Below are 16,276 nucleotides of genomic sequence, written 5' to 3'. Positions count from 1 at the left end.
CAACAATTGGTCGTAATGGCAGATTTGGCTTATGTATCTTTGGAAGTCCATATAATTTAGGGCACAAAGAACCTCTTGGTAAGAATTTGTAGAAAAGTTGAGGTGTAATCTTCCCTTCTGTAAACTGTAAAGTTCGTCATTATCCCACTGAATAACCGCTTTTTATATTTTGGTAACCTTTTGGAATTTTGCAAAACTAACCAGGGCCAGAAAAATGGTTGCACCTTCAGTGGGAAGAAAATATTGTTTATGCGACCTACAAGAAGAAAATTATATTTCTACTGAAACGCAGTGTTGCCAGATCAAACAGAGAGGATTATGCTTGCTTGAGCCCAAAATTATGCTTTTTTGGACAGATTTATGCTACGCTTCTATATTTTTCCAGGTTTCACGAAAAAGTTGATCAGTTAAGACAAGTTGAATTCTGTCTTATCTTAATAAATGCTCTGAATAGTAACTAGTCTAAAAATAATAGCCTGATAATTTATTTTTAGCCCGCTAAGGGAACAAAAGCGGGGTATAAACAAAGGAGGCAAAGAAAAAGGTAAAATAGCATAGAAAATAAGTAAAATGACTTTTTTTATGTCCAGGGAAAGGATCTTGGTTCACAATTCGGTTCACGTTTTCCATCTTTTTTCGCAAGTCGTCTTTCTTCTTGAAGTGGTTGGCGGCATTTGAAATGCATAGTGTCTTACATCATCATCATAACTTTACTTCAGATGCATTAAAAAAGAAGGAAAAAATGCGGTTCATATTCAATGATCTTCTTCGTCCTCGTTTTCAGATTTGACTTCTTGACCAGGAGGTGGGGTGGCTACGTAGAGGTTCTCGGAATTATGGATCTTGATCTGATTTTCTGTAGGGACATATTTGTAGCAAACTGTATCTTTTGTTGTTAGTCGCGATTTTGTGACCAGCATGGCTTCAATACTTTCTTTCTTCAACATATTCCGCTTTTTTGTCTTGACATCACTGATCCAAGAAAAAATTCTTTCTGAGTCTGCGCTCGAATGCGGTAGGGAGAGCACCCTTTTGGCGAGTTCTGCCAGATCTGAAAAACTCTTTCGTCGGTAAAGTTTCTCATTTTGCGTATTTTTCTCCACATCAAGTCTGTAGTAATTTTGCTCATATCTATCTTTTCGGAGTCACTAAAAGCATATGGCAGCTTGCGCCACTGGGATTGAGTTTTGGTATGAGACTTGGAAATCGGTTCACTATGATACCTAGTGACGGAATGCTGGTTCTTTCAGTTCCCAGGGCCATCTTGGAATTTACAAACTGAAGGGACTTCAAAAAAGGATCACCGTGTGGGAATCGCTTGAGTGTCTGTTTCGCTGCGGTAATGTAGAAACCTAAACGCTGTGCCAAAAATTTTACTTTAGTTTGGTTGAAAAATTCCATAAACCATCTTTGGTGTTCGTTTTATTAATGTGACGTTATGAGTTGTTCTACATCGTCTTAGATTATGCTACAATTATGGTATCTTAAGGAGGATTATGCTTGGATGCTTTTGTTTCTTAATTATGCTACGTTCCGCATAATTATGCTACATCTGGCAACACTGCTGAAACGATATCACCTGCAATGTCACATGTGTGTCGACGACACGTGCTTTCCGCACGTGTGTGTGTTGACACGTGCTTTCCGCACGTGTCAATGATCTTTGCACTGCGGTCTTAATCATAACTATTTTGACCGGAACAATTAACCACTGATATTCGAAAGAAGGATTTTCTTCATCTTGTTTGTATTGTTACGGACATGTTTTCGCCTAACCTCTTCCTGAAATTAAATTCTTCGCCGTGCAATATATTGTTGTAGCAGATATTAAAAATTGAGTCCCTTATTTCCAATTACTGATAATCCGATCTCACGCTAAAGGAATAAATTTATTAGAGTCAAACATTTCTTGGTAACGAACTGTAAGTAAAGAACGACTAAGCCTAATAATAACCGAAGTTATAGAAAAAGAGATTTTGATAATAATCAATGCATCAAAATGGTTAAATTTTTCTGTTCATTCTAGATGTGTCCACCCCAGTAAAATAATCACTAAACATCTCAGCAATAGCTTGCGGTCCTCTAACTTCTTCACCATTTATATCAAATAATATCTCGGGATGTGACAATTTTTTATTTCTTCCAATTTTATTCTTGATCAAACTCCAAGTTTTCTGGGGAGAATCTAAATTTTGAAATGAATTTTAAAAATAAGCTCTTTCACTTTCTCTAAGAAGCCTTGCCAACAGGTTCTTATAATTTTTAAAACGCATTGTATTAAAATGCGTTCTCTGGGATACTTCACTCTGATTTTGTATAACGATTTTTTTCATGAATAGACCTCAAATTTTATTAATTTAGCCATGATTATCTTTGAGCTTGCCTCTTTCCTTTTGGATTTCTATTTGGGCAAAATTGATCAAACTTTTCAGTTGATATTTTATAAGACTTATCTCAAGATTGATTTGTATTCTTGTCATTAATTACTTAACTCCACTCAACATCACCAAGCCCTTCGTTTAACTTTAGCAAATTTTTATGTGAAAAGTATCTACGCTTTGTTTTAGTTTTTTTTTATATTAGACGTGAAATAATAGAGAAAAATCAGCCCTAATTATGCAGTGATCAGATGAATCAACAGGAGTAGCATATGTACTAACGGCATATAAGGTGAAAAAATATTATCAATTAGTGAAAAAAAAATCTATCCTTGCGCGAGCTAGTATACAACTTTTAATTACAACACCAAGACAACCTTGATTTTGTCTACTCTTGAAAGCATTGATAGTATTGAACATGAATACTTTCAACTAAAATTCATCTAAAAATTTTCACATAAGCCTAAAATATCCTCATCAAATCCCGATAAAAAAAAAAAACTTTCAATCATATCTTGTGCAGTTCTCCAACCACGGCAATTTCAAAACTATATCGTACTTTTATTTAAATTGTTATTTACCAGTTCATTTAAAAATAAGTGTTAATTTTTTGAATATATGATATACAGCAGTTATCTTCATTATAACTAGCTACAATATTTTTAAAAAACTGAATGAAATAAAAGAGAATTTCGCGCAAATTCTTTTCACCTTGATGATGAAATTCTACCATTTCCTCTATCCATCATCAAATATTACATCATGTCAAAACAACCCCACCACGTCCTACGACTTCAGCAAAAAAAAAAGGGTAATGCAAATAGGAACAAAGAGGAAAAAAAAGATAAATATCCTCATTCTAAGTCAAATTCTTTCAATACTGCTATTTTTGAAAGACCTATATGTTTATCTAAACAAGTAATCGAACAAAAAAAATTAGCAAGAAGGTAAATAGAAAACAAGCAGGTTAAGTAAAACAAGATCAAACGCTTTCAACTTAAATTTGCTAATTCATAATAACAGGGCACTTCAACTATTTTACGTTATAATTTTATAATGAAAAAAGAAATCACCAATGCAACAGCACAACAATTGAAACATCACCTCTGAAACTATGATGCACTGCTCCTCGGACACTCGAAAAATCGTCAATCTCTGGTATGTTATCACTAAATGAGTATTTTGTAACTGAACCATCAGTTCTATTCACAAACAAGTTCGACTGAATCCCTCTTAATATCCATGCATCATATTCGTGAACTTTTCTTAATTTATCACGTTTCACCCATAACAGCTTATGTATTTTTCGAATCTCAGCTGAAATATCATCGCTGATAAACAAGTTGCTACTGTTTCCCTGAAACGCTATATCTTTAATCTAGCTAGCATTTTCTTAGTAGCAAACTTATCGTCGTTTTATTCATCGTCACTTTCGAAAATTTACAATTTCTATCATATGAAGTTCTTGCAAAATTTGCAGAATTTCATAATTGCATTTCATTGACTAAATTGCAAGAGGTATAAGCCCTTACAAGTAAGGGCCTTCACCATCCACCAATCTTTCTTCATTATTTATTTGCCTTCACAAACTTACACTATACCATTAACTACTACAATATTAGTAAGCTCACGGATGATATAATCTCAAAACTGAGATTCCAAGCAATCTAAAAAGAAATGTTTCCCCAAATTTCCTCCTTGATCTGATTTTTTATTGCCACTTACACGAAATGACTCGAGAGTACCGCAAAAGTTCATCAACACAATTTCATTTGCATAACAACTGAATGTGCTCACATTATTAAACTTGCTAATAGGCACGTTTTTGGGAGAAAATGTTCGTGGTGAACAAATACACTATGATATGTTGCTTGGTAGTTTGATGGATTGTGGTAATCAATATCCAAGAATTTAAACTCATTGATGCCTACACTGAAAAATGACTAGCTATAATCTTAGCAGCTTGTCAAGTAGCTTAATAATAACAAAATGAAAAATAGTTACAGATACACTATGTAAATAGATAGACAGGGAATAATTTAGTCAAAAGATCGTCAAAATAAGCGAGATTGTGAGCATATATAGCCCTTTACTATATTTAAGAAACTAATCTACCCATGTGTATTGTCATATCCAGCAAACTGAAATAACTCCTGCCCATGAAACTCTAGAAAAAGGTCCAGATAGTAGATTTCCTTTAGCTAAGTTAAGCTATTAACTCATTTTTTCTTGAGACATATACTGATATTTTTTTTTGCTGCTATCTAACTCTATTAATTGCTATCAGTTCAGAAAGATTTTGAAATTCAAACCTTCTATGGAAAAAACGTTCCGGTATAGTGAAGCTAGCAGTCTCAAATCGATTTGCTGCGGAAATCTTTTCTCTGGTCACAGCCGCCAGGACTTGCTGCTACTCATACTAATAATTGAACGATTAAATTAAAAGACAAATTCCTGCTATTGAAATTTGGGTTTTGACTAATCAATTTTAATGAATATTTCATACTTCTTTCCATCAAATTTTCGGGTATTTTTGTTTTAATAACTAAACCGACTGAAAACAGTTGTTCTGTGTCTAAACACTAGTGTCATCTAAATATCATGTTTGATTAAACTTATTTCTTACTTGACAACCTCGCAAACATCTGCCATTATTCCGTTTGTGTGATAAGAATTTGTTAATTATTTAAGGTAAAGTAAGTAAAAAATTCTTGTAGATGGATTAATTTTTATTTTATATAACCGTATTCCTTGGTAAATTGTTAGTTTCCTTAATCAAAATTTTGATGATGGGCTTAAAGCTAGGCCTAGGTAATGTCTGATTGTAGGGTAATATCTTGGCTACCCAGGTAGGCCTATTGGACAGTCAGTCACCACAGCGGTGAAATTGCTAGGGGTATGCCTATAGGCTAAATTGTACTGTTCAATGATCAAATTTTTCTTAAGTTTTTTAATCTAGGAATTTGATTAGCTTGATTACTTGAGCAAATATTAAACAGTTCTGAATAGTTAAAATGAAATCATAACCTAGGCCTTGTTAAAGCTGGAGCTCAATCTTGGATAAAGTTGTAATTTCTTTCAATTGAAAGTAAGAAGTAACTTTAAAACTTGATCAGAAATAATTTTAAATATATCAGAGGTCATATTACTGACTTACCAATAAAGTGAACATATTAGTCCTATGCTCTTTACAAATACAATAATTTGTTCTAGCCTATTATAAATTCAAATTTAAACACTTTTTAAGCTCTAAAAAATGACAAATTTTCAATTAAAGTATGAGTTATTGGTTGTTTTTCAAAAAAATAGGCCTACTATGTTTTTACAGTGCTGGTTTTGGTCAATTTTGACAGAACAATAGGCTACTACATTTTCTTAGTGTCAAAACTATTTATAAAAAGGCTAGGTTGGGTTAGGTCAAAAAGTGCTTAAATTTGAATGTGCAATAGAATTGTATTTATAAAGAGCATAGAAAAGCATTGAGTGGTATGTTCACTTTATTGGTTAGTCAATAGCCTATATGAAATGTGATATATTTACCAAAATAGTTCCATTTATAGAACGGGCTACCCCTTTCTCAATACCCTGCTCTTAATGGTAAATTTGTCTTCTACTTCAAAAATTTTGCATTTAATTTCTTATCATTTTCATATAACCTAATGTAAAGAAATCCTCTTACACATGTAAAATTACTCCAGAAACTTTCCCTTTCAACAGAAAACTTTCAATTGAAAATCCATCCCCATAACAAAGTTGTGTATGATTTCAATAAAGAAATATGGTAAAATTTCAGATGAGCTAATTTTGCTATCTATAAAAAGTGGTCAGGTTAGGAAAATAAAACTAGGCCAAATGAATATAGATCCAAAAACATGCTCAGTGAAGGGCCTACTTCTCAAGTTTATTTCTATTAGATTTTGACAAGACAGTATTAAACAAAATTTTCAGTTTTTCTTTCTTTGGTTTTAGCTTTGATGATGCAGTTTCTTCTATTTGAGCAGAATTTTAAGCCATACCATTTTTTCTTATTCTAAACTTCATTAATTAGGATTGAGCAAGGTTTCACTTTTATAACACTTTTAATGCCATTAAGGTCAGTGGTCTCTAATGCAAGAAGGAGCAGAGGTTAGTGCTTCCAAATACCTTCCTGGGATGTACTTTAGTCTGTAGATCCATCTCTGAAAATTTCACTTTTTCTAACCTTACCACTTTCCAAGATAGTGAAAAGAAGCTTGTATAGAGTTTTACCAGAAACATGCAAGCAAGCAATGGGTAAATAACTTGGTGCTTATGGGAGCCATTGCTATCCTCTCATGGCTGGTTTTGTCTAACAGTAAAAAACTTTAACATAAAGAGTGGGGCAGTGAGGAGGGAACCACCCCTTTCATATATGGAGTAAAAGTAATTTCTGTTTGTTTTAAGTTCTAATGTTGCTCCTTACTTTCAGTTAAAAAAGACCTGTTTTTATGGCACTTGGTATTAACCAAGTGACATAAAGCAATTGTAAATTCTGTTGGTCTGTCTATCTGTCCTGGTTTTGCTACTTCAGGCACTTTCAGGCAAGCTAGGACAGTGAAACTTGGCAGGCATATCAGGGACCAGACCAGATTAAATTAGAAATAGTTGTTTTCCCAATTTGACCATCTGGGGGGAGTGGGGGCCAGTTAATTTGAAAAAATAGAAACAATGAGGTAATTTTAACTTACAAAGGAGTGATTGGATCTTAATGAAATTTGAAGTTTGGAAGGATATAGTGTCTCAGAGCTCTTATTTCAAATCTGACTGGATCTGATAACATTGGCAGGATTTGAGGGGGGGGGGATCTAAAATCTTGGAAAATACTTACAGCAGAGGGATCAGTATGAAACTTGGTAGGAAAAATAAGCACAAGTCCTAGACACATGATTAAGAATTTTTTAACTTAAGAATAGGTGACCAGATCTTAATGAAATTTGATATTTAGAAGGAACTCATGTCTCAAAGCTCTTATTTCAAATCCAGACCAGATCTGTTGACATTGGGGGGGAGCTGGAGAGGGAAACCAGAAATCTTGGAAAATGCTTATAAATGCTGTAGATACATGACTGATGTAACTGGACTGGATCTGCTCTCTTTGGGGGAGTTGGATGGTGGGGTTCAGTACTTTGACAAGTTTGGTGCTTCTGGACATGTTAGGACAATGAAAATTGGTAAAATAAAATTGGTACAAATTGACTTGATAAAGTTGTTTTCCCTGATTTGAACATCTGGGGGGCTGAAGGGAGAGGAAAAATTGAGGTATTTTTAACTTGCAAGTGGGTGATCAGATCTTAATGAGTTTTGATATTTAGAAGGATCTTGTGACTCAGAGCTCTTATTTCAAATACCGACTGGCATTAAGCCTTTGATTTTCATTTTAAAGAAATCTATTGATTCTTAGAATTTTGCTAGAGCTCATACCATATGAGCTCTTAGCTCTTGTTTTTATTTAATTTTTGAATGTTTCTGAATTAATGCATGTTTTGATTTGGCTTTCTGCAGATGAATAATTAATCATATTAAATTTTCATATTTAATTTTTTTTTTGGCTCATAGTTTTGATCAAATGATTTTGAGAAAAAAGGAGTATGGGAGGAGGCCTATTTGCCCTCCAATTTTTTTGGTTACTTAAAAAGACAACTAGAACCTCTAATTTTTTACTAACATCTTTATAAGTAAAATATGTATGTAACTTATGAACTAGCATACATAATGAAACATCTATGTTTGCATGTTTTTACTATGGTTATTAGGGGGTTTGCCCCCTTGTCAGTACCTTGCTCTTTACACTAAAGCTTAGATTTTGTCCCAATTCCTTAAGAATGACTCCTGAATCACAAAGCCTGTAGAATAAATAGTTGAAATCACTAAAAATACTCTAGTATAAAGAGAGAGGTGTTAGAAGGAGGTGAACCCCTCATATGTTTAATAATTTCTGTTTGTTTTAAGTTTTAATGTTGCTCTTTGCTTTCAGTTGAAAAAAACTTCCCATTTATTTTTTTTAAATAATGCTAGAAAATCATGGAAATGTTCTTTCCTCATGAAAAATTCCTCCATGGAAAGTTCCCCCACATAATCCCCTCTTCTCAATCCTTCCCCCAACCAAAAATCTCCCTGAAAACGTCTGTACACTTCCCAATAACTATTACTATATATATGCACTGGTCAAAGTTTGTAACTTGTATCCCCTCCTATGGGGACTTTGGGGGAGTAAGTTGTCCCCAGAGACATAGTTATAAGGTTTTTCAACTATGCTGAATAAAATGGCTATCTCAGAATTTTGATCTGCTAACTTTGGGAAAAAATTAGTGTGGGAGGGGGCCTAGGTGCCTTCCAATTTTTTGGTCACTTAAAAAGGGCACTAGAATTTTTCATTTTTGTTAGAATGAGCTGTCTTGCAACATTCTAGGACAACTGTGTCAAAACAATCACCCCTGGAAAAAAAAAAAACCAAATAAGCATGCATCTGTTGATCTGTCTGGCAAAAAATACAGACTAAGAATTCCATATTTTTGTAGATAGGAGCTTGAAACTTCTACAGGAGGGTTCTCTGATAAGCAGAATCTGATGGTGTGATTTTTGTTAGGATTCTATGACTTTTAGGGGGTGTTTTCCCATATTTTCTAAAATAAGCCTAATTTTCTCAGGCTTGTAACTTTTGGTGGTTAAGACTAAACTTGATGAAACTTGTATATTTAAAATCGGCATTTAAATACAATTCTTTCGATGTAACTATTGGTATCTAATTTCTGTTTTTTTAGAGTTTTGGTTACTATTGAGCCAGGTCACTCCTTTCTACAGTTTGTTAACACAAACTGTTTGGTAAAGAAACTAACAAAAAAAAACCTGTTTGTTCTCAAGTTTTACACATTGTAAACTTAGAGTGAATAGCATATAATACACAAGTACCAGAATTTTTCATGGAGAGAGAGCCAGGTCTCCTGGAATTATTTCAAAACAATCAGGAATTAAATTAAAAAAAAAAAATTCAGCTGAAAGTTAGGAGTAACATCAAAACTTTAAACAAACAGGAATTATTCTGTAGATAAAGGAAGTTTCACTTTCCATAGGACCTTGGTCTTTATGCTGCAGTTTTGACTCTTTGTCCTATTTCTTTAAGAACAATTCTGAAACACAATGGCTGTTTAATTAGAGCAATCAGCTTTGTTGTAAAATTCTAAAAAAAAAAACTTTAGTGTAAAGAAAGAGGTCTTGAGGAGGAGGCAACCCCTTTTCTATACATAATAATTTCTGTTATTTTTAAGTTTTGATGTTGCTCCTTACTTTCAGTTAAAAAAACAATTGTTAAATTTGATTTCTCCAACTACTACTAATAACTCACTGCAACACCAAGCTGCCTGAGGCCAACACAGCTATGCATTCTCCTCTTCCAACCTAATCTATTCAAGGCATCCCTCTTAACACCTCCCAGGAAGTTCCCATTTCCTTTAAATCTTTATTTATGACATCCTCCCACCCCAGACAAGGATGACCTGCTTTCAATTTAGCCCCAGACAGTTGGCCAGAAAGGACAATCTTTGGCAATCTGTCATCCACAGAATGTGGCCTAGCCATCTCAACCTTTCTTTCACTATAGCCCTAGAAAGCAGGATTGAACCACATTTCTGTACAACCTACTGTTTGAAATATGGTCAGTCAGCCAGGTACCCAGAACAATCCATAGGTAATTTCTCTGGGAAACATCTTGTAAATTTTTGTCTGCTTTTTGGAGTGCCCAGGCTTCAGAGCCATATTTGACCACTGTCATCACTGTTGCTTCCAATACTCTAATCTTGGTTTGGCTTAGATCTTGGTTATTTTATTTATAACATCTTCCCTGAACTTGCAAAACCTCTAAAAATCCACTCATTTTGCTCACAATTTCATCTAATATGCTCAAATCATCAGCAAAATCTAAGTCTAGCAGAGTTTTTCCTCCCCATTTGATTCTGTACCCTCCAGTTGCCTTTCCTGTGCTCCTTAAGATGAAGTCCATCAAAATGATCCATATAAAGGGGGATAGAACACAATCCTACTAAACTCTTGATTTAATACAAAACCAGTTTCTAACCTCATTTCCTACCTTAACCACAGCAGTATTTTTCTTGTACATAGCACACATCACTTTAATATATTTGTCTGGTATACCATATAAGAATAAAACCCTTGCTAAAGCTCTTCTATCCACAGAATCAAAGGCTTGCACATAATCTATAAAACTGAGGACCAAAGGTGTTTAACGACAAAGGGACTTCTTAATTATTAACCTAAGAGTGAAAACTTGATCAACACATTCTCTTCCTTTTCTAAAACTACACTGTTCTTCTCTTAAAACTTTGTCTACAGCATCTCTCAGTCTAAAAAGTATCATATTACTAAGTAATTTGCTACCTACAGAGTCCACACTAATGCCTCAATAATTGCAATACTTACTCTTGTCACATTTCTTACACAGTGATATAATTACAGTTTTCCTAAAATCCTTAGGTACTTCCCCTTTTTCAAAAATCATATTCCTAATCTTAAGTAGCTTATTTCTAGCCTCAGAGCCACCATATTTAAGAAACTCATTTATCAAACTAACAGCACCTGGGGCCTTATTGTTTTTTAATCTTTTTTTTTTACATTTTTTTTTCACTGTTGCTAATTCTTCCTCACAAAACAACTCTTCCTTCACATTCAAGGTATCACAAACTTTTTCATTTTTATCTATATCTTATCCCGCAACTGTATCTTGGTTTAGCATATTCTCAAAATGTTCTGCCCATCTCTCTTTAACTCTTTCCTTATAACTAATTCTGGCCCCATTCCTATCTTTAACTGAGACTAGTCTGGATTGACTACTTCCTCTCAATTTATTAACATGTCAGTATAATATTTTACTATTATGCTGTCTAGGTGCATTTTCCAGATCCTCAGCAATTTTATCCATGGCCTCTACATTCACGTTTTAATGCTTTCTCCACTTTCTTTACATTCCTTTTGTTTTCATATGATCTATCACTCAGATAGTTCTTGTCAGATTTCTATTCAGGTTTCAGATAATTCTTGTCAGGTCTACTTTTTATTAAACATAAAGCCTTTTCACTAGTATTCCTAGTTGTAGTCTTAACAGCCTTCCCTAAGACACCATCAGCTAGTTCACAAATTGTTTTTCTAAAATTCTTCCGTCTATTTTCCACATTGTCAAATTTTAAACTCTCAAGTTTAGTATTCCCTTAGATACTACTAGATAGTAATCTTTACTTTTAACATTAAAAACAGCACTTCTGTATGCTCTAGTATCTTGTATTGATCCTGATAGTCTTTGGTTTACAATAAAATAATCAATATGGTTTGCTGTCTTACCATCATGTGAATATCATGTCAACTTATGGGCCATTTTATGACCAAACGCTGTATTGGTTATAACTAGGCTGTTATATCTACAAAATTACAAAAGTCTCTGTCTCTGGAAATCTCTGGTATTTGTGTACTATACTCCACTCATTCAAGTTTGCAACATGTAAAACTTGTGAACAAACCAGTTTCTTCATTTGTTTCTCAGTTACTTTAGAAACAAATTTGAGCTATATATTTGCACATTAGGGGGGGGAAGTAAAGCAGGTCTGGTTGAAAAATGTGTTAAGTGCAATTATTCTGCATATTATGAAGTAAGAATTGTTTTTTGACTTCAACCTGTCCAAATACTTTATCCCCCTTATGTGTAAATATATGGCCAAAATTATATATTTCCCATCTAATCTGTCATTGTCTTGTCTTGTGCTAAGATGAAAGAAACTAACAAAGAAACCAATTTGTTCTCAAGTTTTACACATCATAAACTTGAGTTAGTGGTCTATAACACCTAAGTACCAAAATCCCTTCCCCACCATAGAAAAAAAACATAACTCAAATGAAGTTCTCTAATTTGGAAGGCCTTATTTTCTGCAAGCGTATTTTCTGGGGGTTAGATGTCTAGAATCAACATATTTATTGAGACTTTTCAACTATGATGAATCAGATGGTTATCCCTAAATTTTGATCAGATGACCTTGGGGAAACAGGGGTACCAGATCTTTTGGCTACTAAAAAGGCTGCTAGAACTTCTAATGTTTTATTAAATGAGGTATCTCTCAATCTTCTAGGATTACTGGTTTGGCTCAACACCCCCAGGAAAAAAAAGTCAATTAAACATGCATCTCTTATTTTTCTTCTCGCCAAAAATATAAAATTCCTCATTTTTTAAATAGGAGCTTGAAACTTCTACTTTATTGCTCTCTGACATGCGTAAATGTTTTATAAATGTTTCTTACTTATAATAAATGTTTCTGACATATGTAAATTGTGTAAATGTTTTGCAGGCCCATATATTTTGATGGGTCATATTAAATTTAATGAACTTCCTTTCCCTTTTAGTGATAATTTTTCAGCAGAAGTTTCGCAGGGTAGAAATTAAGGCTCAGGAAAAGGTAGTCCCTAAAAATGTTATAGCATACCTGTTAGCGTACCTGTTAAAAAAGTTCAAAATCTGCTTAAAGGAAATTTCATTTGAAAAACTATCAAGGATTTCTATTTGGGGGGAGGAAATCCATATTATGTTCTGGGGGTTTTACAAAAGACCTTAAAAGATTTATAAATAAAATTGTTTGCGTGATTTTTTGTTGTTTTTACAAGTCAGATGTATTTTTTTTGAGGCGGGGGGCTAGCTTGATACATGATTTCGCCTGTCTAAACTTTACCCAAACAATTTTTTTATGCTTTTGAAAATAAACTAAAATCTGCTGGCCAGTTTTCTTCTTTTTGCTCTAGCTATTTAGCTCTAGACTTCTAATTATGTCATCTTGGTCTGCTTTCCTGTCATAATAATAAAAAAAAATTGAAGAAATTATAAAAAAAAATGATAATGAGATTCTATATCAAATGGTTCATGGTAACAAACTGTAAGAAAGGAGCAGCCTGCCTCAATTTACTTATTTATTTTCTTTATTTCCCTCAAAAAGTGGGGAGTAGGCTACAATATTAATATAAAGAAAAGACAAATGATAACGCTTACAATAAAAAAATATCAAATATTGATCAAACACTTAAAAAGAGAAAAAAAAGATACAAAAATACCTGCTAAATAATTTAGCCTGTAAATCATCAAGAGCCAGAACTGTTACTAAAAAAACGGAAATAAATTGTGGCCTAAAAGGATAATTTCGCCTTGTCTTCAAATGTTTTATATTTTTTCTTTATACAGACTACAGGATCCTTCACTTTAAGCTTTAAAACAATCTCAGTGTTACTAAAAGAAAGGGGGAAACCAAGTAAAAAGTTGCAAAATTTAAAATAAAAAACTTTAATGGGCGAAAGATCAGAAGGTCTGAAATTACGGAAGAGGAGGGACGGGAACAATACGTGTGGCAGAGCAACAGCACACCAGGACTGGTTTAAAATCTCTTTTCAAAGCAGCATAAGGTAATCCCAAATAAATGACTGTTGGCGACGACCGGAAAATAACATCATTGCCGCAATCAAGAGTCGCCCTGGCATTATCCTCTAAACAATTTACAACAAAAAATTGACATTTTTCAAAACTGATAGAAAGGCCCAAACCTTTTAAACAATTAATTAAAATAATAAAATTAGAAACACGACTAGACTTGGACCAGCTTAGAAGGATAATGTCATCACCATAGGCAATGTAAGACAGATTTCGAGATAATGAAACAAAAGAGCAGGAAAGAGAATTAAGGGCAGTAGCTAAACATGAATTGAACACATAAGGAGAAATAATTCCTGCTTGTCTAATTCCTCTACCCACTTGAATTAATTTGGACTGAGATGAAGACGAACTCGGACAGATACGGATCTTTAAACCAGAATACCAAGAGCAAAGGACTCGTATGACAGCTAGGGGCAATCCAGCATGGATTAAAGCGAGCAGTAGAGATGCATGAGAAATGTTATCAAAGGCCCCTTTCATATCAACCAAGAGGGCGTATAGCAGTTGACCCGAGACTCTTGCTTCTTCACTAACTTTGCTGAAAGATGCATGGGCGTGGTCACATCCCAAACCTCTCTTGAAACCAACTTGATTAGAACCAACGTCGAGGATTTCAAGAAGATCCTTCAAACACAACTCAAACACTTTCCCAATCATAGAACACCTAGTAATTGGCCTCCAGGAACTACAAGATGACAAGTCTTTCCTCCTGCTCGTAGGAATTGGCATAACTATGCCAATATAGAATGACAATGGTACTAAACCAGTAATAAGTAAAAGGTTGAAAAATGCCAGTAGAGTAATAAGAAAAGAAGAAGAGCAAGTTTGAGGTGATTAGCAAATACGTCATCATGACCCTTAGCCGACTACGCATTTAACTTTTTGATTGCTTTACATAACATATCCTCAGATATCCTGTAATCAGTTGAAAAATTCTTCAACCTTTCATCTAATTGCAACACAACACTGTTAGAATTGTGCGAAGTCGACAACTTAGAAAAATAATTAATAGTAACCAAACTCTAAAAATTGGATTTTTGATACAAATATATCTATAAAAATTTTTTTTGTTAGGCTGATTCCTGTTTCATTAAGTTCAGTCTTACTCATTAAAGGCTACAAACCTGAGAAAATGTGTCTGAATTTCGAAAAAAGGAGAAAAAACCCCTAAAAGTAATAGAATGTTAATTATAATCACATCATCAGATTCAGCATATCAAGGAACCCTAAAGTAGAGGTTTCAACCTCCTATCTGCATAAATGTGGAATTATGTGTTTTTTGCTAGATGAAAGATTGTGGATTCATATTTATATTTTTTTTTTCAATTGTGATCGTATCAACTCAGTGGTCCTAGTGTATCAGGAGAGGGCTCATTTGGATGGAAATTGAAAGTTCTAGTGTCCTTTTAAGTGACTAAAAAGATAGGAAGGAAACTAGGGCCCCTTTCATGCCCCATTTCATCTTAAAATTGCCCAATCAAAATTTTGAGATAGCCATTTTGTTCAGTATAGATGAAAGGCTGAATTACCAAACCTTCGGAGATACCACAATCTCCCACAGCCCCTGGGAAAAGGTCTTGTAGTTATAAAATTTATCCATTGTTTATGTATAGTATTTGTTGTTGGAAAGTATCCACTAATTTTTTGGGTGGGGGAGAGTTTTCTGCAAGGGGATTTTCAGAGGGAGAAGTTTTGAGGGGGTTTAATTTTTTGGGGGGAATTTTTACACTGGAGATTTGTCAGAATTCCTATATGAAATTCTTCTTATGTCTTGCTTTTTTTTTGTCAGCTCAGTTTACATGTGAAGATGTTAATGATAATTGTCTGGGGTAAATTTTCACCAGGATTGAATTGTCTTGAGATAAAATCATGAAGAGGAAGTTTTTTTTTCTATTTAAGTGGTGCTGGATTTCATGGCATTATTTAGAAAATGATCAGAAATTAAATGACAAAACAAGTTGTTTCAACTAGAAGTAAGCAACAACATTAAAACTTAAACAGAAATTATCACTTATCTCAGGGGGTTGTCCCCTCCTCAACATCTCACTCTTTATGGTAAACTTTGAATTTTGTCCCAATTCTTAAAGAATGACACCTGAACCACAAGGTTCATTTAATTAGAACAATAGGAAGCTTTTTAACTACTGTAAAACTTAAAGAGTGAGGTATAGAGGAGGGGATAGCCTCCTCATATAAATAATAATTTCTATTTGTTTTAAAGTTGCTCCTTACTTTCAGTTGAATAAAACCTTTTTTAATTCAGCTGAGCATACCTGTTAGGAAAAAAAAAATCTACTTAAAGGAAATTTCATTTGTACAATTGTATCCAGGATTTCTGTTTGGGGGAGGGGTGTTTGTATTTAAGTCCTGGGGGCTTTACAAGATAATGTGTAAACAATCTTTTACTCGC

General features: G+C 33.8%; 1 protein-coding gene across 5 annotated transcripts in view; it reads left to right on the top strand.

The window, feature by feature from the left end:
* The first annotated feature begins 4,976 nt into the window (after window positions 1-4,976).
* LOC136025776 (serine/arginine-rich splicing factor 5-like) overlaps window positions 4,977-16,276 on the top strand; it is a 47,654-nt gene continuing 36,354 nt past the window's right edge. For 3 of the 5 annotated variants that reach the window (XM_065701783.1, XM_065701765.1, XM_065701774.1), the window contains exon 1: window positions 4,977-5,069. The gene's annotated coding sequence lies outside the window, so the exon portion shown is untranslated. Of the gene's footprint in view, window positions 5,075-16,276 lie in introns of all 5 variants that reach the window. The other 2 variants (XM_065701770.1, XM_065701777.1) reach the window with 1 other exon arrangement.

This window comes from Artemia franciscana, chromosome 1 (genome assembly GCF_032884065.1).
Source record: "Artemia franciscana chromosome 1, ASM3288406v1, whole genome shotgun sequence".
Lineage (NCBI taxonomy): Eukaryota > Metazoa > Arthropoda > Branchiopoda > Anostraca > Artemiidae > Artemia > Artemia franciscana.
This window is presented reverse-complemented; position numbering and strand designations above follow the sequence as displayed.